Below are 23,566 nucleotides of genomic sequence, written 5' to 3' on the forward strand. Positions count from 1 at the left end.
AGGACGGTGTTGGAGTGAGGATTCTTTTGGTGGTGAATTAAGTATTTATAGATATTTTTTTGGTTAGTTTTTTCGTCTAGTCGTTTATTCCCCCGACAGCTTGCTGTTTGGGGGAGTATTAGTATACTTTAGTTCGGTTTTTCTTCGATGTCTCACGCAGTTTCGAAAACTGGATTGGAAGACGGCATGGAACGGAACACGGCTCCTCTTGCGGTGACGGATGGTGGTTGTGTGGCGAAGGGGACATCGGAGGACGTACTAGGCGGGAGACCGGAGACTGCGGAGAGAGCAACGAGAGAGAAGGAGGACAAGGTTGCGGATGGTGGCCCGAGCTACAGCAGGGAGTTGTCTGTGGCTGTGGAGCTGGTGGGAGAGGAGAAAATCCCGATGATGGAGATCCTAAGGGCGATGCAGAGCGTATGTGGATTGGTCTTGGGATGTCGCTACCTCTTGTTAAATAAATATGAAGTAACAATGAATCACCCCAACGGGAAGAGGCGATTGTTGGACGGTTTCAGGATAAGGGGGACCAGCGTCGTCGCAAAAGACTTGACATCGGATGAGATGGTGGTGTCCTTTATGAGTCTACCGGTGTACATTACGGATGAGGAGATTCTGAAGAAGCTTGCGGACTGGGGTGTGGAGGCAGTTTCGCCGATTGCAAGGAGGAAGTGGCCTGGGTTGAACATATGTGAGGGAACACGCTTTGTTAAGGTGAAGTTTAACAAGGAAGTACGGTCCTTGCCTTGGTCCACACGTTTTGACACTGAAAAGGGTGCTGAATATTTCCGTGTCATCCATGACAGACAATTAAAGGTATGTAGATTGTGCATCCAGCCTGGACATATAGTGAGGGACTGTCCTGACTTCCTCTGTCGGAAGTGCGGGAAGCAGGGACACTATGCAAGGGAGTGTGTGGCTGTGATTAAATGCAGAGAGTGTGGTAATAGAAGGGAAAATTACACTTAACCCTACTCTTTGCATTGCTATACAATAATCGAATCCACTTCACTAACCTATCCCCAAAACCAAATCTCTCTAGCGCCCTAAACATAAACTCATGTTCTACCCTATCAAAAGCTTTGTTAAAATCTACACTCAAAACTACACCTCCCTCTTCTTTCATATGCCTCACTACATCCCTAACTGACTACATCCCTAACTGACTGCAGGAAACAAACTGGACACAGGCTAAAATGCCAGAAATCAAGGAGAAATGGAGGGGGCTGTTATTTGTCAATTGTGGGACGGCAAGATCGTGTGGTGTGGCAATACTTGTAAAGGAGGATGTGGTTGAGAATGTGAAGGAGGTTCTGAATGATGGGAAGGGGAGGGTGATTGGAATTGATTTTGATGTTAATAATGTGACGTATAGACTAATTAATGTATACGCACCTAACAGAGAAGTGGAAAAAAGGTTATTTTTTTTATCTCTCTTGGTTTGCTCTGCACTAGGAATTGTGTTCTCGTGGGCGATTTTAATGTGTTTTGTAGCAAGCTGGATGTTTATAGGAGAGATAGTTTTAGACAGGATTCGGCCCGGAAGGTTTTGTTCAAAATGATTGAGGATGGGGGTTTGGTCGATGTGTGGAGGGTTAGGAATGCTGCCAAGAGGGAATTTTCTAGGAGGCAGATAGTGAACGGGGTGCTAAAGCAAAGTAGGATCGATTTATGTTTAGCGCGACAGGACATTGCTGATACTTTGAGCAGTGTACAGTATAAATTCACTGGTTATAGTGATCATGCAGCAATAATCTTTCAGATGGGTGACAGAAGTAGAGGGACAGGGGGGGGAGTTTGGTGTTTGAATACTAGTGTGTTGGAAGAGAGCGAGTATATTGAGATGGTGAGAGGGTGTGTTAAGGAGCAAATGAATTGTGTGGGGTATGATGCAGACGTGTGTGAATGGTGGGAATGTGTGAAGATAAAGGTGAAAATGTTGAGCATAAAATATTGTAAAAAGCGGAGTCAAGTAAAGAGGAGGACGGAATGTGTATTGAGAGAGCGAATGGCTGAGGAATTGAGGAGGTTAGATGACGATGTGAATAGGGACTTAGCTGACTACATTGGCATTAAAGGGGAATTAGAATCTCATGAAAGGGAGAGGTGTAAAGGGGCGATAGTTAGGAGTCGGGTGAAGTATGCGGTAGATGGGGAGAAATGTACGTCTTTCTTTCTGGGGCTGGAAAAACGGAAACAGGGTAGAACATACATAGCTCAGATAGAGGGTGAGAGAGGGGAAGTGGTAAATGATTTTGTGGGGGTGTTGGAGAGAGTGCAGGGGTTTTACAGTGATTTATTTAGCAAAGGCTATGTAGATAAGGATAGTGTGGACAAGGTATTAGGGACGGTTGAGCATGTGTTATCGGATAGTGATAGGGAAGTATGTGAGTGTGAGTTAGTAGAATCGGAGGTGACGGCGGCCGTTAGCAGCCTGTCTAATAACAAGAGTCCTGGCTCTGATGGATTGCCGGCAGAGTTTTACAAGTGCTTTAGTGAGTTGTTATGTCCGATTTTATTAAAGGTATATAGGGAAATGGAAAGGTTAGGGATGGTTAGTAAGTCGATGTCGACGGGGTTAATATCGGTACTGTACAAGAATAAGGGTAGTAAATTGCAGTTGGGGAATTACAGAGGGTTAAGTCTGTTGAACACTGACTATAAGGTACTGGCCAAAATTCTAGCTAATCGGATTAAGTCGGTAGTAGGGACCATAGTTTCATCAACGCAAACTTACAGTATTCCAGGGAGAGATATAGCGGACACGATAGGGTCAGTTAGGGATGTAGTGAGGCATATGAAAGAAGAGGGAGGTGTAGTTTTGAGTGTAGATTTTAACAAAGCTTTTGATAGGGTAGAACATGAGTTTATGTTTAGGGCGCTAGAGAGATTTGGTTTTGGGGATAGGTTAGTGAAGTGGATTCGATTATTGTATAGCAATGCAAAGAGTAGGGTTAAGTGTAACGGGGTATTGACGGATAGTTTTAGATTAGAGAGGTCAGTTAGGCAGGGTTGTCCGTTGTCTGCATTATTGTACAGCATAACGGCTGAACCATTAGCCACCATGCTAAAAAAGGATCAGCACATACAAGGTATCAATATCCCGGGAGGAGGTAGGAGTTTTATCCATCAATACGCAGATGACACAAGCATTACAGTTAGGAATTTGGCCAGTGTGAAAAGGGTAATTGAGTTATTGGGAATATATGGGAGTGCATCGGGGGCAAAGATTAACCTGGAAAAGTCAGAGATCCTTTGTGTAGGGGCAGTGGATATGAGCGAGTGTGACATTCCGCTGACTGTTTCTAAGGGGATGATAAAGGTATTAGGTGTGAATGTAGGTGTGGATGAAAAGGAGGCAAGGGATGTCACGTGGACAGGGGTTCTGAATAAAGTAAAGCAGAATTTGAATTTATGGAAGATGAGGAAGTTGAGACTGAGGGGCAAGGTGATTGTGGTGAATTGCTTGATGTCACGGGTAGAGATGCACCGATCAACCGGCCGCCGATTAAAAAAGCCGGTTTTGTATCCAATCGGCCACAATCGGTGACCTGCCGGTCACTGTCGTAATTTCCGGTTTTCGGCCGATCAAACTCACGCTCAAGGCGCCCAGAGCGCGGGAAGAAAAACATGTCGCTGATTTGGACTTATTTCACTGTGTGCCAGGACGACCCAAAACACGCTGTTTGTAATGCTTGCAAGTCAAAAATAAGCCGTGGGGGATCATGTTGCTAGGTACGCGTCCTGCGTCCCTGACGCATTCAAATCTGAAAGGACGCACTAAACTCACTATCCATGCGTCCCGGGGACGCATCTAATTTTCCCCATGAAAAACGATACATTGTGAACATTAAACAACTCGTGTTTAATCACAGTAACTGGCCAAAGAAACCTTCTTGTGAGCAGACCAGACAAGCACTGTTTCAACCCTCTGCGCATCTACTCGGCGCAGACGTGATCCCCTGTTCAAAGTATCGCGACATGCTAATTTAGCCGCTACCAAAACAACTAGCTCGTCACCGCTGATTTCATTTCAACAATTAAAAATACAAACTTCATAGTAAATAAACCCACGTTTCCACTGCTCGATGCTGTGCTCATTCGTGTCGATTATGTTGTAACGTTTAGGGGACGTGCTGTAATGAAATAAATGAAACATAATCCGGTGGTGGTGATGAAAACTACATTGAACGGCAGCCTACATATTGTTATGCCCAAACGGCGCCTGCGCATACATCGCGCTTCCAACGAGATCCCGTTTTTCTCGAGAAACAGGCAGAGAAGAGAGAACGCAAAAATACCACCAAAGAAAAAGATGAAACCTATTGCAGGTCAGCAAACTATTGCAGCTGCATTTTCTGTCCCCACTACCTCTGCACTCCTCCCTGACTCTGATCAGCCTAGAGAGAGTACCTCAACATTGCCTGTACCTACTTCTGCCTCCCCCTCTACTGAGCCTGATGAGCCCACTGCAGAAGAATTGCCTCAACCTTCTACATGTTCCTCCCAAAAAAAGCGAACTTTTCTGAAGCAGTGGCTCACCACATACAAATGGCTGCGCTTTTCAGATGACAATTTCATGTATTGAGTTTAACACTATTAATTTCATTTAAGAAATAGAATAATAATAAAAAAGAAACACATTTTTTAAACTGGGGAGTCGGGACCCATTGAATTTCTCAGGGACCCACCCAACTCGCCACCTGTGGGTCCCGGGGACTCACTACATTGAAAACCTATCAACATATTATATGATTATAATTATTTCTTAGAAAATCGGTATCGGAAAAACCGGTTTTGGCAGGTCAGACCTCCTTAAAAACCGGAAATCGGTATCGGCCAAGAATTTTGCAATCGGTGCATCTCTAGTCACGGGTGAATCATGTGCTGAGCACCCTGGATCTACCATTGTGGGTAGTAAAGGATTTGAATGGGGCTGTTAACAATTTTTTGTGGGATGGGAAACCGGCCAAAATTGCGCATAAGGTCTTGACGAATGGGTATGAGGATGGAGGACTGAAATTGATAGATGTGGAGGTGAAGAAAAGGGCGTTACGAGTGAAAACAATTAAGAAATATTTATATGGTAAGGAGGAGTATTGTTGGATGGGTTTTTTTGAGGACTATTTGCACAGGTATGGTGGTTGTGGTGTGAATGGTCTTTTTATGATGTTTAACAAACCGAGGTGTCAAGGGATGTCGTATTTATATAGAGAGGTTTTTGAGGCATGGGGGAAATATTTGGAGTATGTGAAGTATGAGTGTGTGGACAGAGCCGAGGTTCTGAATCAGCCAATCTTTCAGAACCCAAAAATACTTCACAATAACAGAATACTGGTCAGTAAACATTTTGAGAAAGCCGGTGTTAAACAGGTCAAGCATTTAATGTTGGAGGGTGGTAACGTTTTTAAGGCGGAACAGGTGATCATAAGGGATGTAAGGAGGGTTAATAGAGACGTGAGGGGGGCTGTGGTTGTTGGGATGTATAGAAGAGTAAAGGAAAGTATTGGTACAGGGTGGATGACACTACTGTTAGGACAGGGAGGGATGGGCGAGGAGAACACGATGGTCGAGTTGGGGGTGGAGAGGGGAGGTAAGAGAGTTAAGTTTGAGGATGTCAGTACAAAAAGTGTGTATATGGATTTGATGGGTGGTGGGATGAAGAGGCCAGCGTCAGAGAAGGTGTGGGGAAGGGTTTTTGAGGGGTTTGACGTGAAGAAAATATGGGGCAACTTGAATGTGAAGTATAACTCTATTGAATGTGAGCACAATGATTTTAAGATCAGGCACAATAGGGTTTTCACGAACGTTGTTTTGCACCAAATTGATACGACTGTGGGTAGAGTGTGCAATGTTTGTAAAGAGGTGGATGAGACCTTCGATCATTATTTTATTGAATGTTCAATGTTGTTTGTCTTTCTTGAGAAGGTTAAGGATTTGTTGAGTGTACACTGTGGGATCAAGGTTGGGAATGATGTTGAATGGAAGAAGCTGTTGTTGTTTGGTGTGGTTGGGAAGGTGAAAGATGTGAATGTTAATTTGGTGAATTTCATGCTGAGCACAGTCCGTCATGCAATTGTATGTAGGAGGAACGTTGCGCAAGATGAGGGGAGGGTGATACGGGTATGGGAGTGGTTTGTGGCAACTTTTAAAAAGAATGTAAGGTTGGTCCACACGCTTAGGAGGGAGGATTTTCACAAGTTTTTTGTTAGGAACAGCACTTTAGTCATGGTAATGGAATCAGGGACGTTAGGTTTTAGTGTGTAGTGTGGGCATTGTTTTTCCTGCTTGTTAAGCACTGTCAGACCACTCCGACGCAAATGTTTGTTGTCTATGATTAGGGTTAACCTCTCTATGTGATTGTTGTGTACATTTGTGATTATCAACTGTCTGTATGTCTTGTGTGTGTCATACTAGTTTTGGTTATGACTGTAAAAGATTGTAAATTATTGTAAATACTGAATTTGAATTGTAAACTATATTTTTTGATAATAAAAAAAAAAAAAAAAAAAAAAGGCACGCCCGATCTCGTCTGATCTCGGAAGCTAAGCAGGGTCGGGCCTGGTTAGTACTTGGATGGGTGACCGCCTGGGAATACCAGGTGCTGTAAGCATTATACTTTTTCAACTCGAGCTCATTGGATGCAATGGCCTACCGTGCGCTGATCTTTAGCGCCCACTGTTTTGGAGAATTTAAGCAACATACAGACTCTGACGACGTCTCCTCAAACTCTATTTGTGAAACATGTGGACAGTGTAGTGACGCTGCTAGCAGGGAGCAGCAGAGAGCTGCAATGACGGCGGTCCACCTTAGTCCATCCCAGATTTTGCAACGCTACGTTTCTTCAAAAGATCACACAAACGATGACGCCCAAGCAGTGTAATGCATTGCGTTCAAATATGTAACTCTGAGTCTGGAATAACGTATTCATTCATTCATTATGGATCGAATCATTGTTTCTGTACAAGTCCCGTCTCTGGCCACGGCAGCGCTCTCACTCCTTACGTCCTCCTCCTGTATAAAAGCTAATATGGTCAAGTCTATAAATGCTTACGGCCATACCACCTTAGGCACGCCCGATCTCGTCTGATCTCGGAAGCTAAGCAGGGTCGGGCCTGGTTAGTAATTGGATGGGTGACCGCCTGGGAATACCAGGTGCTGTAAGCATTATACTATTTCAACTCGAGCTCATTGGATGCAATGGCCTACCGTGCGCTGATCTTTAGCGCCCACTGTTTTGGAGAATTTAAGCAACATACAGACTCTGACGACGTCTCCTCAAACTCTATTTGTGAAACATGTGGACAGTGTGGTGACGTAGCAGAGAGCTGCAATTACGGCGGTCCACCTTAGTCCATCCCAGGTTTTGCAACGCTAGGTTTCTTCAAAAGATCACGCAAACGATGACGCCAAAGCAGTGTAATGCATTGCGTTCAAATATGTAACTCTGAGTCTGGAATAACGTATTCATTCATTCATTATGGATCTAATCATTGTTTCTGTACAAGTCCCGTCTCTGGCCACGGCAGCGCTCTCACTCCTTACGTCCTCCCCCTGTATAAAAGCTAATATGGTCAAGTCTATAAATGCTTACGGCCATACCACCTTAGGCACGCCCGATCTCGTCTGATCTCGGAAGCTAAGCAGGGTCGGGACTGGTTAGTACTTGGATGGGTGACCGCCTGGGAATACCAGGTGCTGTAAGCAATATACTTTTTCAACTCGAGCTCATTGGATGCAATGGCCTACCGTGCGCTGATCTTTAGCGCCCACTGTTTTGGAGAATTTAAGAAACATACAGACTCTGACGACGTCTCCTCAAACTCTATTTGTGAAACATGTGGACAGTGTAGTGACGCTGCTAGCAGGGAGCAGCAGAGAGCTGCAATGACGGCGGTCCACCTTAGTCCATCCCAGGATTTGCAACGCTACGTTTCTTCAAAAGATCACACAAACGATGACGCCCAAGCAGTGTAATGCATTGCGTTCAAATATGTAACTCTGAGTCTGGAATAACGTATTCATTCATTCATTATGGATCTAATCATTGTTTCTGTACAAGTCCCGTCTCTGGCCACGGCAGCGCGCTCACTCCTTACGTCCTCCCCCTGTATAAAAGCTAATATGGTCATGTCTATAAATGCTTATGGCCATACCACCTTAGGCACGCCCGGTCTCGTCTGATCTCAGAAGCTAAGCAGGGTCGGGCCTGGTTAGTACTTGGATGGGTGACTGCCTGGGAATACCAGGTGCTGTAAGCATTATACTTTTTCAACTCGAGCTCATTGGATGCAATGGCCTACCGTGCGCTGATCTTTAGCGCCCACTGTTTTGGAGAATTTAAGCAACATACAGACTCTGACGACGTCTCCTCAAACTCTATTTGTGAAACATGTGGACAGTGTAGTGACGTAGCAGAGAGCTGCAATGACGGCGGTCCACCTTAGTCCATCCCAGGTTTTGCAACGCTACGTTTCTTCAAAAGATCACGCAAACGATGACGCCAAAGCAGTGTAATGCATTGCGTTCAAATATGTAACTCTGAGTCTGGAATAACGTATTCATTCATTCATTATGGATCTAATCATTGTTTCTGTACGAGTCCCGTCTCTGGCCACGGCAGCGCTCTCACTCCTTACGTCCTCCCCCTGTATAAAAGCTAATATGGTCAAGTCTATAAATGCTTACGGCCATACAACCTTAGGCACGTCCGATCTCGTCTGATCTCGGAAGCTAAGCAGGGTCGGGCCTGGTTAGTACTTGGATGGGTGACCGCCTGGGAATACCAGGTGCTGTAAGCATTATACTTTTTCAACTCAAGCTCATTGGATGCAATGGCCTACCGTGCGCTGATCTTTAGCGCCCACTGTTTTGGAGAATTTAAGCAACATACAGACTCTGACGACGTCTCCTCAAACTCTATTTGTGAAACATGTGGACAGTGTAGTGACGTAGCAGAGAGCTGCAATTACGGCGGTCCACCTTAGTCCATCCCAGGTTTTGCAACGCTAGGTTTCTTCAAAAGATCACGCAAACGATGACGCCAAAGCAGTGTAATGCATTGCGTTCAAATATGTAACTCTGAGTCTGGAATAACGTATACATTCATTCATTATGGATCTAATCATTGTTTCTGTACGAGTCCCGTCTCTGGCCACGGCAGCGCCCTCACTCCTTACGTCCTCCCCCTGTATAAAAGCTAATATGGTCAAGTCTATAAATGCTTACGGCCATACCACCTTAGGCACGCCCGATCTCGTCTGATCTTGGAAGCTAAGCAGGGTCGGGCCTGGTTAGTACTTGGATGGGTGACAGCCTGGGAATACCAGGTGCTGTAAGCATTATACTATTTCAACTCGTGCTCATTGGATGCAATGGCCTACCGTGCGCTGATCTTTAGCGCCCACTGTTTTGGAGAATTTAAGCAACATACAGACTCTGACGACGTCTCCTCAAACTCTATTTGTGAAACATGTGGACAGTGTAGTGACGTAGCAGAGAGCTGCAATGACGGCGGTCCACCTTAGTCCATCCCAGGTTTTGCAACGCTACGTTTCTTCAAAAGATCACGCAAACGATGACGCCAAAGCTGTGTGATGCATTGCGTTCAAATATGTAACTCTGAGTCTGGAATAACGTATTCATTCATTCATTACGGATCTAATCATTGATTCTGTACGAGTCCCGCCTCTGGCCACGGCAGCGCTCTCACTCCTTACGTCCTCCCCCTGTATAAAAGCTAATATGGTCAAGTCTATAAATGCTTACGGCCATACCAACTTAGGCACGCCCGATCTAGTCTGATCTCGGAAGCTAAGCAGGGTCGGGCCTGGTTAGTACTTGGATGGGTGACCGCCTGGGAATACCAGGTGCTGTAAGCATTATACTATTTCAACTCGAGCTCATTGGATGCAATGGCCTACCGTGCGCTGATCTTTAGCGCCCACTGTTTTGGAGAATTTAAGCAACATACAGACTCTGACGACGTCTCCTCAAACTCTGTTTGTGAAACATGTGGACAGTGTAGTGACGTAGCAGAGAGCTGCAATGACGGCGGTCCACCTTAGTCCATCCCAGGTTTTGCAACGCTACGTTTCTTCAAAAGATCACGCAAACGATGACGCCAAAGCAGTGTAATGCATTGCGTTCAAATATGTAACTCTGAGTCTGGAATAACGTATTCATTCATTCATTATGGATCTAATCATTGTTTCTGTACAAGTCCCGTCTCTGGCCACGGCAGCGCTCTCACTCCTTACGTCCTCCCCCTGTATAAAAGCTAATATGGTCAAGTCTATAAATGCTTACGGCCATACCACCTTAGGCACGCCCGATCTCGTCTGATCTCGGAAGCTAAGCAGGGTCGGGCCTGGTTAGTACTGGGATGAGTGACCGCCTGGGAATACCAGGTGCTGTAAGCATTATACTATTTCAACTCGAGCTCATTGGATGCAATTATCTACCGTGCGCTGATCTTTAGCGCCCACTGTTTTGGAGAATTTAAGCAACATACAGACTCTGACGACGTCTCCTCAAACTCTATTTGTGAAACATGTGGACAGTGTAGTGACGTAGCAGAGAGCTGCAATGACGGCGGTCCACCTTAGTCCATCCCAGGTTTTGCAACGCTACGTTTCTTCAAAAGATCACACAAACGATGACGCCCAAGCAGTGTGATGCATTGCGTTCAAATATGTAACTCTGATTCTGGAATAACGTATTCATTCATTCATTATGGATCTAATCATTGTTTCTGTACAAGTCCCGTCTCTGGCCACGGCAGCGCTCTCACTCCTTACGTCCTCCTCCTGTATAAAAGCTAATATGGTCAAGTCTATAAATGCTTACGGCCATACCACCTTAGGCACGCCTGATCTCGTCTGATCTCGGAAGCTAAGCATGGTCGGGCCTGGTTAGTACTTGGATGGGTGACCGCCTGGGAATACCAGGTGCTGTAAGCATTATACTTTTTCAACTCGAGCTCATTGGATGCAATGGCTTACCGTGCGCTGATCTTTAGTAGGGCTGGGTATCACTAGGTACCCCACGATACGATACTATCACGATATTTTACCCACGATAACGATAATATCACGATACAGCGATTCTGCGATTATCGATATATTGCAAGAAATTTCACCCACGATACATCACGATATCTGTGTCGCTGGAGAAATTCAGAATTTATTACAAAAACATTTTATGCAAAGTAACAGAAAATTAGAAAACAAAATAAATGCAGAAAACATTTCATTGCTTAGTTTCATTCGCTCTGTTTACAGTGGATGTATCGCAATGGCGAGGCGCACACAGCCTTTAGCCGTGTTCTGTAAATATTCTAGAACACACGGGAGTCCTGGAGCTCTATATCAAAATATTATCATATAGCCTACATAGATATCTATATAATATATATTATAACCGCCAAAAGATGTGTGATCCGATATTATGAATCTCAAACGACCGCGTTGGGTTCTCCGACGTTCCTGGTTCTTCAACGTCCTCATCAATGTGAAGTAGACTGAACCACGACAAGGAGGAGAAAGGGATTGTTCCCGGGCAGCGCTTAGGCACCTCCGCCTCCAGCGGTGGTCCCTCTCAGCGGGTCTCAAGCTGGAGACATTCGCCGCCAACAATCCCTTTCTCCTCCATGTCGTGGTTCATGTTCTTGAGGGAGTCAAAGCCAAAGTTCCTTCCCCCCAATTCATTCTCAACCTTGGCTGAGATAACCCCCAATACGAGTCTCGTTGTAGAAATACCAGAGACGAGAGTACGACAGAACGGTTATCCAAATAACAAGGAAGTGTACAACACTTGCGATACAGTCCTGGAGCTCTATATCTAAATAATATCATATAATACATAGAAATCGATATCATTTAATACATATTATCACGGCCAAAAGCGGTGTGCGCCTCCAGACGATATAATGAATCACAAACGACTTTGTCGGGTTCTGCGACGTCTCTGGTTCTTCCACTTTCACATCAACCTGAAGTCGACTGAACCGCGCGCTGCCGGCTGCCGGCTGCCGGGCGATGGTGCCTCGCGGCAACCGGCGGCATGACGCAGTTCATGTACTTCAGCCAGTCAAAGCCAAAGTTCCTTTCTCCCAATTCCTTCTCAACCATGGCTGAGATAACATAACCCCCACAACAGTCTCGTTGTGGAAATACAAGACACGTCAAAGAACCGACAAGAAACACTTGCGTTACAGTGTGTGTATTCACACAAACACACACACGTGTGGCGCTCGCACGGTCGAGTCTCATTGGCGGGCCAACGTCTCTGGGCGGGCCAGGCAGAGTAAGGGGAGGAGCTGAGATTCCCGATGACGTGAAGAATACAGACATTCCAAATCAGCGCACTTGAGCCTCCGTTTTTTCAAAGGCGAGCAGAACAGCTAGTGCTCTTTTTACACCAAACGCAAGTTTTAGCAATTGGGGGACCATAGGCAGGCTAGGGGAACTCATAATTAGGTTAGAAAACCTCGTAAAGTGAGATTTTCATGTCATGGGACCTTTAAATATCGATATTTGGCGTCAGCATATCGATAACGTCCCGCAAGACGAAATATCGCGATATGTCGCAGTATCGATATTTTGGCACACCCCTAATCTTTAGCGCCCACTGTTTTGGAGAATTTAAGCAACATACAGACTCTGACGACGTCTCCTCAAACTCTATTTGTGAAACATGTGGACAGTGTAGTGACGCTGCTAGCAGGGAGCAGCAGAGAGCTGCAATGACGGCGGTCCACCTTAGTCCATCCCAGGTTTTGCAACGCTACGTTTCTTCAAAAGATCACGCAAACGATGACGCCAAAGCAGTGTAATGCATTGCGTTCAAATATGTAACTCTGAGTCTGGAATAACGTATTCATTCATTCATTATGGATCTAATCATTGTTTCTGTACAAGTCCCGTCTCTGGCCACGGCAGCGCTCTCACTCCTTACGTCCTCCCCCTGTATAAAAGCTAATATGGTCAAGTCTATAACTGCTTACGGCCATACCACCTTAGGCACGCCCGATCTCGTCTGATCTCGGAAGCTAAGCAGGGTCGGGCCTGGTTAGTACTTGGATGGGTGACCGCCTGGGAATACCAGGTGCTGTAAGCATTATACTATTTCAACTCGAGCTCATTGGATGCAATGGCCTACCGTGCGCTGATCTTTAGCGCCCACTGTTTTGGAGAATTTAAGCAACATACAGACTCTGACGACGTCTCCTCAAACTCTATTTGTGAAACATGTGGACAGTGTAGTGACGTAGCAGAGAGCTGCAATGACGGCGGTCCACCTTAGTCCATCCCAGGTTTTGCAACGCTACGTTTCTTCAAAAGATCACGCAAACGAAGACGCCAAAGCAGTGTGATGCATTGCGTTCAAATATGTAACTCTGAGTCTGGAATAACGTATTCATTCATTCATTATGGATCTAATCATTGATTCTGTAAAGTCCCGTCTCTGGCCACGGCAGCGCTCTCACTCCTTACGTCCTCCCCCTGTATAAAAGCTAATATGGTCAAGTCTATAAATGCTTACGGCCATACCAACTTAGGCACGCCCGATCTCGTCTGATCTCGGAAGCTAAGCAGGGTCGGGCCTGGTTAGTACTTGGATGGGAGACCTCCTCGGAAGGCCAGGTTGCTGTAAGTAGTGACGGGAAATTGTAAAAAAATTGAAAACATTAAAAAGATAAAAAAAAAAAAAAAAGGCACGCCCGATCTCGTCTGATCTCGGAAGCTAAGCAGGGTCGGGCATGGTTAGTACTTGGATGGGTGACCGCCTGGGAATACCAGGTGCTGTAAGCATTATACTTTTTCAACTCGAGCTCATTGGATGCAATGGCCTACCGTGCGCTGATCTTTAGCGCCCACTGTTTTGGAGAATTTAAGCAACATACAGACTCTGACGACGTCTCCTCAAACTCTATTTGTGAAACATGTGGACAGTGTAGTGACGTAGCAGAGAGCTGCAATTACGGCGGTCCACCTTAGTCCATCCCAGGTTTTGCAACGCTAGGTTTCTTCAAAAGATCACGCAAACGATGACGCCAAAGCAGTGTAATGCATTGCGTTCAAATATGTAACTCTGAGTCTGGAATAACGTATTCATTCATTCATTATGGATCTAATCATTGTTTCTGTACAAGTCCCGTCTCTGGCCACGGCAGCGCTCTCACTCCTTACGTCCTCCCCCTGTATAAAAGCTAGTATGGTCAATTCTATAAATGCTTACGGCCATACCACCTTAGGCACGCCCGATCTCGTATGATCTCGGAAGCTAAGCAGGGTCGGGCCTGGTTAGTACTTGGATGGGTGACCGCCTGGGAATACCAGGTGCTGTAAGCATTATACTTTTTCAACTCGAGCTCATTGGATGCAATGGCCTACCGTGCGCTGATCTTTAGCACCCACTGTTTTGGAGAATTTAAGCAACATACAGACTCTGACGACGTCTCCTCAAACTCTATTTGTGAAACATGTGGACAGTGTAGTGACGCTGCTAGCAGGGAGCAGCAGAGAGCTGCAATGACGGCGGTCCACCTTAGTCCATCCCAGGTTTTGCAACGCTACGTTTCTTCAAAAGATCACACAAACGATGACGCCCAAGCAGTGTAATGCATTGCGTTCAACTATGTAACTCTGAGTCTGGAATAACGTATTCATTCATTCATTATGGATCTAATCATTGTTTCTGTACGAGTCCCGTCTCTGGCCACGGCAGCGCTCTCACTCCTTACGTCCTCCCCCTGTATAAAAGCTAATATGGTCAAGTCTATAAATGCTTACGGCCATACCACCTTAGGCACGCCCGATCTCGTCTGATCTCGGAAGCTAAGCAGGGTCGGGCCTGGTTAGTACTTCGATGGGTGACAGCCTGGGAATACCAGGTGCTGTAAGCATTATACTATTTCAACTCGAGCTCATTGGATGCAATGGCCTACCGTGCGCTGATCTTTAGCGCCCACTGTTTTGGAGAATTTAAGCAACCAACAGACTCTGACGACGTCTCCTCAAACTCTATTTGTGAAACATGTGGACAGTGTTGTGACGTAGCAGAGAGCTGCAATGACGGCGGTCCACCTTAGTCCATCCCAGGTTTTGCAACGCTACGTTTCTTCAAAAGATCACGCAAACGATGACGCCAAAGCAGTGTAATGCATTGCGTTCAAATATGTAACTCTGAGTCTGGAATAACGTATTCATTCATTCATTATGGATCTAATCATTGTTTCTGTACGAGTCCCGTCTCTGGCCACGGCAGCGCTCTCACTCCTTACGTCCTCCCCCTGTATAAAAGCTAATATGGTCTAGTCTATAAATGCTTACGGCCATACCACCTTAGGCACGCCCGATCTTGTCTGATCTCGGAAGCTAAGCAGGGTCGGGCCTGGTTAGTACTTGGATGGGTGACCGCCTGGGAATACCAGGTGCTGTAAGCATTATACTATTTCAACTCGAGCTCATTGGATGCAATGGCCTACCGTGCGCTGATCTTTAGCGCCCACTGTTTTGGAGAATTTAAGCAACATACAGACTCTGACGACGTCTCCTCAAACTCTATTTGTGAAACATGTGGACAGTGTAGTGACGCTGCTAGCAGGGAGCAGCAGAGAGCTGCAATGACGGCGGTCCACCTTAGTCCATCCCAGGTTTTGCAACGCTACGTTTCTTCAAAAGATCACACAAACGATGACGCCCAAGCAGTGTAATGCATTGCGTTCAACTATGTAACTCTGAGTCTGGAATAACGTATTCATTCATTCATTATGGATCTAATCATTGTTTCTGTACGAGTCCCGTCTCTGGCCACGGCAGCGCTCTCACTCCTTACGTCCTCCCCCTGTATAAAAGCTAATATGGTCAAGTCCATAAATGCTTACGGCCACACCACCTTAGGCACGCCCGATCTCGTCTGATCTCGGAAGCTAAGCAGGGTCGGGCCTGGTTAGTACTTGGATGGGTGACCGCCTGGGAATACCAGGTGCTGTAATCATTATACTATTTCAACTCGAGCTCATTGGATGCAATGGCCTACCGTGCGCTGATCTTTAGCGCCCACTGTTTTGGAGAATTTAAGCAACATACAGACTCTGACGACGTCTCCTCAAACTCTATTTGTGAAACATGTGGACAGTGTTGTGACGTAGCAGAGAGCTGCAATGACTGCGGTCCACCTTAGTCCATCCCAGGTTTTGCAACGCTACGTTTCTTCAAAAGATCACACAAACGATGACGCCCAAGCAGTGTAATGCATTGCGTTCAACTATGTAACTCTGAGTCTGGAATAACGTATTCATTCATTCATTATGGATCTAATCATTGTTTCTGTACGAGTCCCGTCTCTGGCCACGGCAGCGCTCTCACTCCTTACGTCCTCCCCCTGTATAAAAGCTAATATGGTCAAGTCCATAAATGCTTACGGCCACACCACCTTAGGCACGCCCGATCTCGTCTGATCTCGGAAGCTAAGCAGGGTCGGGCCTGGTTAGTACTTGGATGGGTGACCGCCTGGGAATACCAGGTGCTGTAATCATTATACTATTTCAACTCGAGCTCATTGGATGCAATGGCCTACCGTGCGCTGATCTTTAGCGCCCACTGTTTTGGAGAATTTAAGCAACATACAGACTCTGACGACGTCTCCTCAAACTCTATTTGTGAAACATGTGGACAGTGTTGTGACGTAGCAGAGAGCTGCAATGACTGCGGTCCACCTTAGTCCATCCCAGGTTTTGCAACGCTACGTTTCTTCAAAAGATCACGCAAACGATGACGCCAAAGCAGTGTAATGCATTGCGTTCAAATATGTAACTCTGAGTCTGGAATAACGTATTCATTCATTCATTATGGATCTAATCATTGTTTCTGTACGAGTCCCGTCTCTGGCCACGGCAGCGCTCTCACTCCTTACGTCCTCCCCCTGTATAAAAGCTAATATGGTCAAGTCTATAAATGCTTACGGCCATACCACCTTAGGCACGCCCGATGTCGTCTGATCTCGGAAGCTAAGCAGGGTCGGGCCTGGTTAGTACTTGGATGGGTGACCGCCTGGGAATACCAGGTGCTGTATGCATTATACTTTTTCAACTCGAGCTCATTGGATGCAATGGCCTACCGTGCGCTGATCTTTAGCGCCCACTGTTTTGGAGAATTTAAGCAACATACAGACTCTGACGACGTCTCCTCAAACTCTATTTGTGAAACATGTGGACAGTGTAGTGACGCTGCTAGCAGGGAGCAGCAGAGAGCTGCAATGACGGCGGTGCACCTTAGTCCATCCCAGGTTTTGCAACGCTACGTTTCTTCAAAAGATCACACAAACGATGACGCCCAAGCAGTGTAATGCATTGCGTTCAACTATGTAACTCTGAGTCTGGAATAACGTATTTATTCATTCATTATGGATCTAATCATTGTTTCTGTACAAGTCCCGTCTCTGGCCACGGCAGCGCTCTCACTCCTTACGTCCTCCTCCTGTATAAAAGCTAATATGGTCAAGTCTATAAATGCTTACGGCCATACCACCTTAGGCACGCCCGATCTCGTCTGATCTCGGAAGCTAAGCAGGGTCGGGCCTGGTTAGTACTTGGTTGGGTGACCGCCTGGGAATACCAGGTGCTGTAAGCATTATACTTTTTCAACTCGAGCTCATTGGATGCAATGGCCTACCGTGCGCTGATCTTTAGCGCCCACTGTTTTGGCGAATTTAAGCAACATACAGACTCTGACGACGTCTCCTCAAATTCTATTTGTGAAACATGTGGACAGTGTAGTGACGTAGCAGAGAGCTGCAATGACGGCGGTCCACCTTAGTCCATCCCAGGTTTTGCAACGCTACGTTTCTTCAAAAGATCACGCAAACGATGACGCCAAAGCAGTGTAATGCATTGCGTTCAAATATGTAACTCTGAGTCTGGAATAACGTATTCATTCATTCATTATGGATCTAATCATTGTTTCTGTACGAGTCCCGTCTCTGGCCACGGCAGCGCTCTCACTCCTTACGTCCTCCCCCTGTATAAAAGCTAATATGGTCAAGTCTATAAATGCTTACGGCCATACTACCTTAGGCACGCCCGATCTCGTCTGATCTCGGAAGCTAAGCAGGGTCGGGCCTGGTTAGTACTTGGATGGGTGACCGCCTGGGAATACCAGGTGCTGTAAGCATTATACTATTTCAACTCGAGCTCATTGGATGCAATGGCCTACCGTGCGCTGATCTTTAGCGCCCACTGTTTTGGAGAATTTAAGCAACATACAGACTCTGACGACGTCTCCTCAAACTCTATTTGTGAAACATGTGGACAGTGTAGTGACGTAGCAGAGAGCTGCAATGACGGCGGTCCACCTTAGTCCATCCCAGGTTTTGCAACGCTACGTTTCTTCAAAAGATCACGCAAACGATGACGCCAAAGCAGTGTGATGCATTGCGTTCAAATATGTAACTCTGAGTCTGGAATAACGTATTCATTCATTCATTATGGATCTAATCATTGATTCTGTACGAGTCCCGCCTCTGGCCACGGCAGCGCTCTCACTCCTTACGTCCTCCCCCTGTATAAAAGCTAATATGGTCAAGTCTATAAATGCTTACGGCCATACCAACTTAGGCACGCCCGATCTCGTCTGATCTCGGAAGCTAAGCAGGGTCGGGCCTGGTTAGTACTTGGATGGGTGACCGCCTGGGAATACCAGGTGCTGTAAGCATTATACTATTTCAACTCGAGCTCATTGGATGCAATGGCCTACCGTGCGCTGATCTTTAGCGCCCACTGTTTTGGAGAATTTAAGCAACATACAGACTCTGACGACGTCTCCTCAAACTCTATTTGTGAAACATGTGGACAGTGTAGTGACGCTGCTAGCAGGGAGCAGCAGAGAGCTGCAATGACGGCGGTCCACCTTAGTCCATCCCAGGTTTTGCAACGCTACGTTTCTTCAAAAGATCACACAAACGATGACGCCCAAGCAGTGTAATGCATTGCGTTCAACTATGTAACTCTGAGTCTGGAATAACGTATTCATTCATTCATTATGGATCTAATCATTGTTTCTGTACGAGTCCCGTCTCTGGCCACGGCAGCGCTCTCACTCCTTACGTCCTCCCCCTGTATAAAAGCTAATATGGTCAAGTCTATAAATGCTTACGGCCATACCACCTTAGGCACGCCCGATCTCGTCTGATCTCGGAAGCTAAGCAGGGTCGGGCCTGGTTAGTACTTCGATGGGTGACAGCCTGGGAATACCAGGTGCTGTAAGCATTATACTATTTCAACTCGAGCTCATTGGATGCAATGGCCTACCGTGCGCTGATCTTTAGCGCCCACTGTTTTGGAGAATTTAAGCAACCAACAGACTCTGACGACGTCTCCTCAAACTCTATTTGTGAAACATGTGGACAGTGTTGTGACGTAGCAGAGAGCTGCAATGACGGCGGTCCACCTTAGTCCATCCCAGGTTTTGCAACGCTACGTTTCTTCAAAAGATCACGCAAACGATGACGCCAAAGCAGTGTAATGCATTGCGTTCAAATATGTAACTCTGAGTCTGGAATAACGTATTCATTCATTCATTATGGATCTAATCATTGTTTCTGTACGAGTCCCGTCTCTGGCCACGGCAGCGCTCTCACTCCTTACGTCCTCCCCCTGTATAAAAGCTAATATGGTCTAGTCTATAAATGCTTACGGCCATACCACCTTAGGCACGCCCGATGTTGTCTGATCTCGGAAGCTAAGCAGGGTCGGGCCTGGTTAGTACTTGGATGGGTGACCGCCTGGGAATACCAGGTGCTGTAAGCATTATACTATTTCAACTCGAGCTCATTGGATGCAATGGCCTACCGTGCGCTGATCTTTAGCGCCCACTGTTTTGGAGAATTTAAGCAACATACAGACTCTGACGACGTCTCCTCAAACTCTATTTGTGAAACATGTGGACAGTGTAGTGACGCTGCTAGCAGGGAGCAGCAGAGAGCTGCAATGACGGCGGTCCACCTTAGTCCATCCCAGGTTTTGCAACGCTACGTTTCTTCAAAAGATCACACAAACGATGACGCCCAAGCAGTGTAATGCATTGCGTTCAACTATGTAACTCTGAGTCTGGAATAACGTATTCATTCATTCATTATGGATCTAATCATTGTTTCTGTACGAGTCCCGTCTCTGGCCACGGCAGCGCTCTCACTCCTTACGTCCTCCCCCTGTATAAAAGCTAATATGGTCAAGTCCATAAATGCTTACGGCCACACCACCTTAGGCACGCCCGATCTCGTCTGATCTCGGAAGCTAAGCAGGGTCGGGCCTGGTTAGTACTTGGATGGGTGACCGCCTGGGAATACCAGGTGCTGTAATCATTATACTATTTCAACTCGAGCTCATTGGATGCAATGGCCTACCGTGCGCTGATCTTTAGCGCCCACTGTTTTGGAGAATTTAAGCAACATACAGACTCTGACGACGTCTCCTCAAACTCTATTTGTGAAACATGTGGACAGTGTTGTGACGTAGCAGAGAGCTGCAATGACTGCGGTCCACCTTAGTCCATCCCAGGTTTTGCAACGCTACGTTTCTTCAAAAGATCACGCAAACGATGACGCCAAAGCAGTGTAATGCATTGCGTTCAAATATGTAACTCTGAGTCTGGAATAACGTATTCATTCATTCATTATGGATCTAATCATTGTTTCTGTACGAGTCCCGTCTCTGGCCACGGCAGCGCTCTCACTCCTTACGTCCTCCCCCTGTATAAAAGCTAATATGGTCAAGTCTATAAATGCTTACGGCCATACCACCTTAGGCACGCCCGATGTCGTCTGATCTCGGAAGCTAAGCAGGGTCGGGCCTGGTTAGTACTTGGATGGGTGACCGCCTGGGAATACCAGGTGCTGTATGCATTATACTTTTTCAACTCGAGCTCATTGGATGCAATGGCCTACCGTGCGCTGATCTTTAGCGCCCACTGTTTTGGAGAATTTAAGCAACATACAGACTCTGACGACGTCTCCTCAAACTCTATTTGTGAAACATGTGGACAGTGTAGTGACGCTGCTAGCAGGGAGCAGCAGAGAGCTGCAATGACGGCGGTGCACCTTAGTCCATCCCAGGTTTTGCAACGCTACGTTTCTTCAAAAGATCACACAAACGATGACGCCCAAGCAGTGTAATGCATTGCGTTCAACTATGTAACTCTGAGTCTGGAATAACGTATTTATTCATTCATTATGGATCTAATCATTGTTTCTGTACAAGTCCCGTCTCTGGCCACGGCAGCGCTCTCACTCCTTACGTCCTCCTCCTGTATAAAAGCTAATATGGTCAAGTCTATAAATGCTTACGGCCATACCACCTTAGGCACGCCCGATCTCGTCTGATCTCGGAAGCTAAGCAGGGTCGGGCCTGTTTAGTACTTGGTTGGGTGACCGCCTGGGAATACCAGGTGCTGTAAGCATTATACTTTTTCAACTCGAGCTCATTGGATGCAATGGCCTACCGTGCGCTGATCTTTAGCGCCCACTGTTTTGGAGAATTTAAGCAACATACAGACTCTGACGACGTCTCCTCAAATTCTATTTGTGAAACATGTGGACAGTGTAGTGACGTAGCAGAGAGCTGCAATGACGGCGGTCCACCTTAGTCCATCCCAGGTTTTGCAACGCTACGTTTCTTCAAAAGATCACGCAAACGATGACGCCAAAGCAGTGTAATGCATTGCGTTCAAATATGTAACTCTGAGTCTGGAATAACGTATTCATTCATTCATTATGGATCTAATCATTGTTTCTGTACGAGTCCCGTCTCTGGCCACGGCAGCGCTCTCACTCCTTACGTCCTCCCCCTGTATAAAAGCTAATATGGTCAAGTCTATAAATGCTTACGGCCATACTAACTTAGGCACGCCCGATCTCGTCTGATCTCGGAAGCTAAGCAGGGTCGGGCCTGGTTAGTACTTGGATGGGTGACCGCCTGGGAATACCAGGTGCTGTAAGCATTATACTATTTCAACTCGAGCTCATTGGATGCAATGGCCTACCGTGCGCTGATCTTTAGCGCCCACTGTTTTGGAGAATTTAAGCAACATACAGACTCTGACGACGTCTCCTCAAACTCTATTTGTGAAACATGTGGACAGTGTAGTGACGTAGCAGAGAGCTGCAATGACGGCGGTCCACCTTAGTCCATCCCAGGTTTTGCAACGCTACGTTTCTTCAAAAGATCACGCAAACGATGACGCCAAAGCAGTGTGATGCATTGCGTTCAAATATGTAACTCTGAGTCTGGAATAACGTATTCATTCATTCATTATGGATCTAATCATTGATTCTGTACGAGTCCCGCCTCTGGCCACGGCAGCGCTCTCACTCCTTACGTCCTCCCCCTGTATAAAAGCTAATATGGTCAAGTCTATAAATGCTTACGGCCATACCAACTTAGGCACGCCTGATCTCGTCTGATCTCGGAAGCTAAGCAGGGTCGGGCCTGGTTAGTACTTGGATGGGTGACCGCCTGGGAATACCAGGTGCTGTAAGCATTATACTATTTCAACTCGAGCTCATTGGATGCAATGGCCTACCGTGCGCTGATCTTTAGCGCCCACTGTTTTGGAGAATTTAAGCAACATACAGACTCTGACGACGTCTCCTCAAACTCTATCTGTGAAACATGTGGACAGTGTAGTGACGTAGCAGAGAGCTGCAATGACGGCGGTCCACCTTAGTCCATCCCAGGTTTTGCAACGCTACGTTTCTTCAAAAGATCACGCAAACGATGACGCCAAAGCAGTGTAATGCATTGCGTTCAAATATGTCACTCTGAGTCCGGAATAATGTATTCATTCATTCATTATGGATCTAATCATTGTTTCTGTACAAGTCCCGTCTCTGGCCACGGCAGCGCTCTCACTCCTTACGTCCTCCCCCTGTATAAAAGCTAATATGGTCAAGTCTATATATGCTTACGGCCATACCACCTTAGGCACGCCCGATCTCGTCTGATCTCGGAAGCTAAGCAGGGTCGGGCTTGGTTAGTACTTGGATGGGTGACCGCCTGGGAATACCAGGTGCTGTAAGCATTATACCATTTCAACTCGAGCTCATTGGATGCAATGGCCTACCGTGCGCTGATCTTTAGCGCCCACTGTTTTGGAGAATTTAAGCAACATACAGACTCTGACGACGTCTCCTCAAACTCTATTTGTGAAACATGTGGACAGTGTAGTGACGTAGCAGAGAGCTGCAATGACGGCGGTCCACCTTAGTCCATCCCAGGTTTTGCAACGCTACGTTTCTTCAAAAGATCACGCAAACGATGACGCCAAAGCAGTGTAATGCATTGCGTTCAAATATGTAACTCTGAGTCTGGAATAACGTATTCATTCATTCATTATGGATCTAATCATTGTTTCTGTACGAGTCCCGTCTCTGGCCACGGCAGCGCTCTCACTCCTTACGTCCTCCCCCTGTATAAAAGCTAATATGGTCAAGTCTATAAATGCTTACGGCCATACCACCTTAGGCACGCCCGATCTCGTCTGATCTCGTTCAGGTGCGCAAAGCAGGA

General features: G+C 46.4%; 27 non-coding genes across 27 annotated transcripts; all 27 read left to right on the forward strand.

Moving 5' to 3' along the window:
- The first annotated feature begins 7,048 nt into the window (after positions 1-7,048).
- Positions 7,049-7,167, forward strand: LOC115538486 (5S ribosomal RNA). The gene has a single exon (XR_003975343.1). It is a non-coding gene; the product is annotated as a 5S ribosomal RNA (ribosomal RNA).
- Positions 7,168-7,588: 421 nt separating this feature from the next.
- LOC115538488 (5S ribosomal RNA) lies at positions 7,589-7,707 on the forward strand. Its single transcript, XR_003975345.1, has one exon. It is a non-coding gene; the product is annotated as a 5S ribosomal RNA (ribosomal RNA).
- A 435-nt stretch (positions 7,708-8,142) lies between these two features.
- LOC115538512 (5S ribosomal RNA) lies at positions 8,143-8,261 on the forward strand. The gene has a single exon (XR_003975366.1). It is a non-coding gene; the product is annotated as a 5S ribosomal RNA (ribosomal RNA).
- Positions 8,262-8,682: 421 nt separating this feature from the next.
- On the forward strand, positions 8,683-8,801 carry LOC115538498 (5S ribosomal RNA). The gene has a single exon (XR_003975354.1). It is a non-coding gene; the product is annotated as a 5S ribosomal RNA (ribosomal RNA).
- Positions 8,802-9,222: 421 nt separating this feature from the next.
- LOC115538503 (5S ribosomal RNA) lies at positions 9,223-9,341 on the forward strand. The gene has a single exon (XR_003975358.1). It is a non-coding gene; the product is annotated as a 5S ribosomal RNA (ribosomal RNA).
- Positions 9,342-9,762: 421 nt separating this feature from the next.
- Positions 9,763-9,881, forward strand: LOC115538499 (5S ribosomal RNA). The gene has a single exon (XR_003975355.1). It is a non-coding gene; the product is annotated as a 5S ribosomal RNA (ribosomal RNA).
- Positions 9,882-10,302: 421 nt separating this feature from the next.
- LOC115538481 (5S ribosomal RNA) lies at positions 10,303-10,421 on the forward strand. Its single transcript, XR_003975338.1, has one exon. It is a non-coding gene; the product is annotated as a 5S ribosomal RNA (ribosomal RNA).
- Positions 10,422-10,842: 421 nt separating this feature from the next.
- Positions 10,843-10,961, forward strand: LOC115538561 (5S ribosomal RNA). Its single transcript, XR_003975407.1, has one exon. It is a non-coding gene; the product is annotated as a 5S ribosomal RNA (ribosomal RNA).
- A 2,039-nt stretch (positions 10,962-13,000) lies between these two features.
- Positions 13,001-13,119, forward strand: LOC115538536 (5S ribosomal RNA). Its single transcript, XR_003975383.1, has one exon. It is a non-coding gene; the product is annotated as a 5S ribosomal RNA (ribosomal RNA).
- Positions 13,120-13,539: 420 nt separating this feature from the next.
- Positions 13,540-13,659, forward strand: LOC115538513 (5S ribosomal RNA). Its single transcript, XR_003975367.1, has one exon. It is a non-coding gene; the product is annotated as a 5S ribosomal RNA (ribosomal RNA).
- A 576-nt stretch (positions 13,660-14,235) lies between these two features.
- On the forward strand, positions 14,236-14,354 carry LOC115538554 (5S ribosomal RNA). The gene has a single exon (XR_003975401.1). It is a non-coding gene; the product is annotated as a 5S ribosomal RNA (ribosomal RNA).
- A 435-nt stretch (positions 14,355-14,789) lies between these two features.
- LOC115538492 (5S ribosomal RNA) lies at positions 14,790-14,908 on the forward strand. Its single transcript, XR_003975348.1, has one exon. It is a non-coding gene; the product is annotated as a 5S ribosomal RNA (ribosomal RNA).
- A 421-nt stretch (positions 14,909-15,329) lies between these two features.
- Positions 15,330-15,448, forward strand: LOC115538563 (5S ribosomal RNA). Its single transcript, XR_003975409.1, has one exon. It is a non-coding gene; the product is annotated as a 5S ribosomal RNA (ribosomal RNA).
- Positions 15,449-15,883: 435 nt separating this feature from the next.
- On the forward strand, positions 15,884-16,002 carry LOC115538482 (5S ribosomal RNA). Its single transcript, XR_003975339.1, has one exon. It is a non-coding gene; the product is annotated as a 5S ribosomal RNA (ribosomal RNA).
- Positions 16,003-16,423: 421 nt separating this feature from the next.
- Positions 16,424-16,542, forward strand: LOC115538483 (5S ribosomal RNA). The gene has a single exon (XR_003975340.1). It is a non-coding gene; the product is annotated as a 5S ribosomal RNA (ribosomal RNA).
- A 421-nt stretch (positions 16,543-16,963) lies between these two features.
- LOC115538504 (5S ribosomal RNA) lies at positions 16,964-17,082 on the forward strand. Its single transcript, XR_003975359.1, has one exon. It is a non-coding gene; the product is annotated as a 5S ribosomal RNA (ribosomal RNA).
- A 435-nt stretch (positions 17,083-17,517) lies between these two features.
- On the forward strand, positions 17,518-17,636 carry LOC115538553 (5S ribosomal RNA). Its single transcript, XR_003975400.1, has one exon. It is a non-coding gene; the product is annotated as a 5S ribosomal RNA (ribosomal RNA).
- A 421-nt stretch (positions 17,637-18,057) lies between these two features.
- LOC115538557 (5S ribosomal RNA) lies at positions 18,058-18,176 on the forward strand. Its single transcript, XR_003975404.1, has one exon. It is a non-coding gene; the product is annotated as a 5S ribosomal RNA (ribosomal RNA).
- Positions 18,177-18,597: 421 nt separating this feature from the next.
- Positions 18,598-18,716, forward strand: LOC115538566 (5S ribosomal RNA). The gene has a single exon (XR_003975412.1). It is a non-coding gene; the product is annotated as a 5S ribosomal RNA (ribosomal RNA).
- A 435-nt stretch (positions 18,717-19,151) lies between these two features.
- Positions 19,152-19,270, forward strand: LOC115538493 (5S ribosomal RNA). The gene has a single exon (XR_003975349.1). It is a non-coding gene; the product is annotated as a 5S ribosomal RNA (ribosomal RNA).
- A 421-nt stretch (positions 19,271-19,691) lies between these two features.
- LOC115538511 (5S ribosomal RNA) lies at positions 19,692-19,810 on the forward strand. Its single transcript, XR_003975365.1, has one exon. It is a non-coding gene; the product is annotated as a 5S ribosomal RNA (ribosomal RNA).
- A 435-nt stretch (positions 19,811-20,245) lies between these two features.
- LOC115538484 (5S ribosomal RNA) lies at positions 20,246-20,364 on the forward strand. Its single transcript, XR_003975341.1, has one exon. It is a non-coding gene; the product is annotated as a 5S ribosomal RNA (ribosomal RNA).
- A 421-nt stretch (positions 20,365-20,785) lies between these two features.
- LOC115538505 (5S ribosomal RNA) lies at positions 20,786-20,904 on the forward strand. Its single transcript, XR_003975360.1, has one exon. It is a non-coding gene; the product is annotated as a 5S ribosomal RNA (ribosomal RNA).
- Positions 20,905-21,339: 435 nt separating this feature from the next.
- LOC115538564 (5S ribosomal RNA) lies at positions 21,340-21,458 on the forward strand. Its single transcript, XR_003975410.1, has one exon. It is a non-coding gene; the product is annotated as a 5S ribosomal RNA (ribosomal RNA).
- Positions 21,459-21,879: 421 nt separating this feature from the next.
- LOC115538491 (5S ribosomal RNA) lies at positions 21,880-21,998 on the forward strand. The gene has a single exon (XR_003975347.1). It is a non-coding gene; the product is annotated as a 5S ribosomal RNA (ribosomal RNA).
- Positions 21,999-22,419: 421 nt separating this feature from the next.
- On the forward strand, positions 22,420-22,538 carry LOC115538490 (5S ribosomal RNA). Its single transcript, XR_003975346.1, has one exon. It is a non-coding gene; the product is annotated as a 5S ribosomal RNA (ribosomal RNA).
- Positions 22,539-22,959: 421 nt separating this feature from the next.
- On the forward strand, positions 22,960-23,078 carry LOC115538556 (5S ribosomal RNA). Its single transcript, XR_003975403.1, has one exon. It is a non-coding gene; the product is annotated as a 5S ribosomal RNA (ribosomal RNA).
- The last annotated feature ends 488 nt before the right edge of the window (positions 23,079-23,566 follow it).

Source organism: Gadus morhua, unplaced genomic scaffold, assembly GCF_902167405.1.
Source record: "Gadus morhua unplaced genomic scaffold, gadMor3.0, whole genome shotgun sequence".
Taxonomy (NCBI): domain Eukaryota; kingdom Metazoa; phylum Chordata; class Actinopteri; order Gadiformes; family Gadidae; genus Gadus; species Gadus morhua.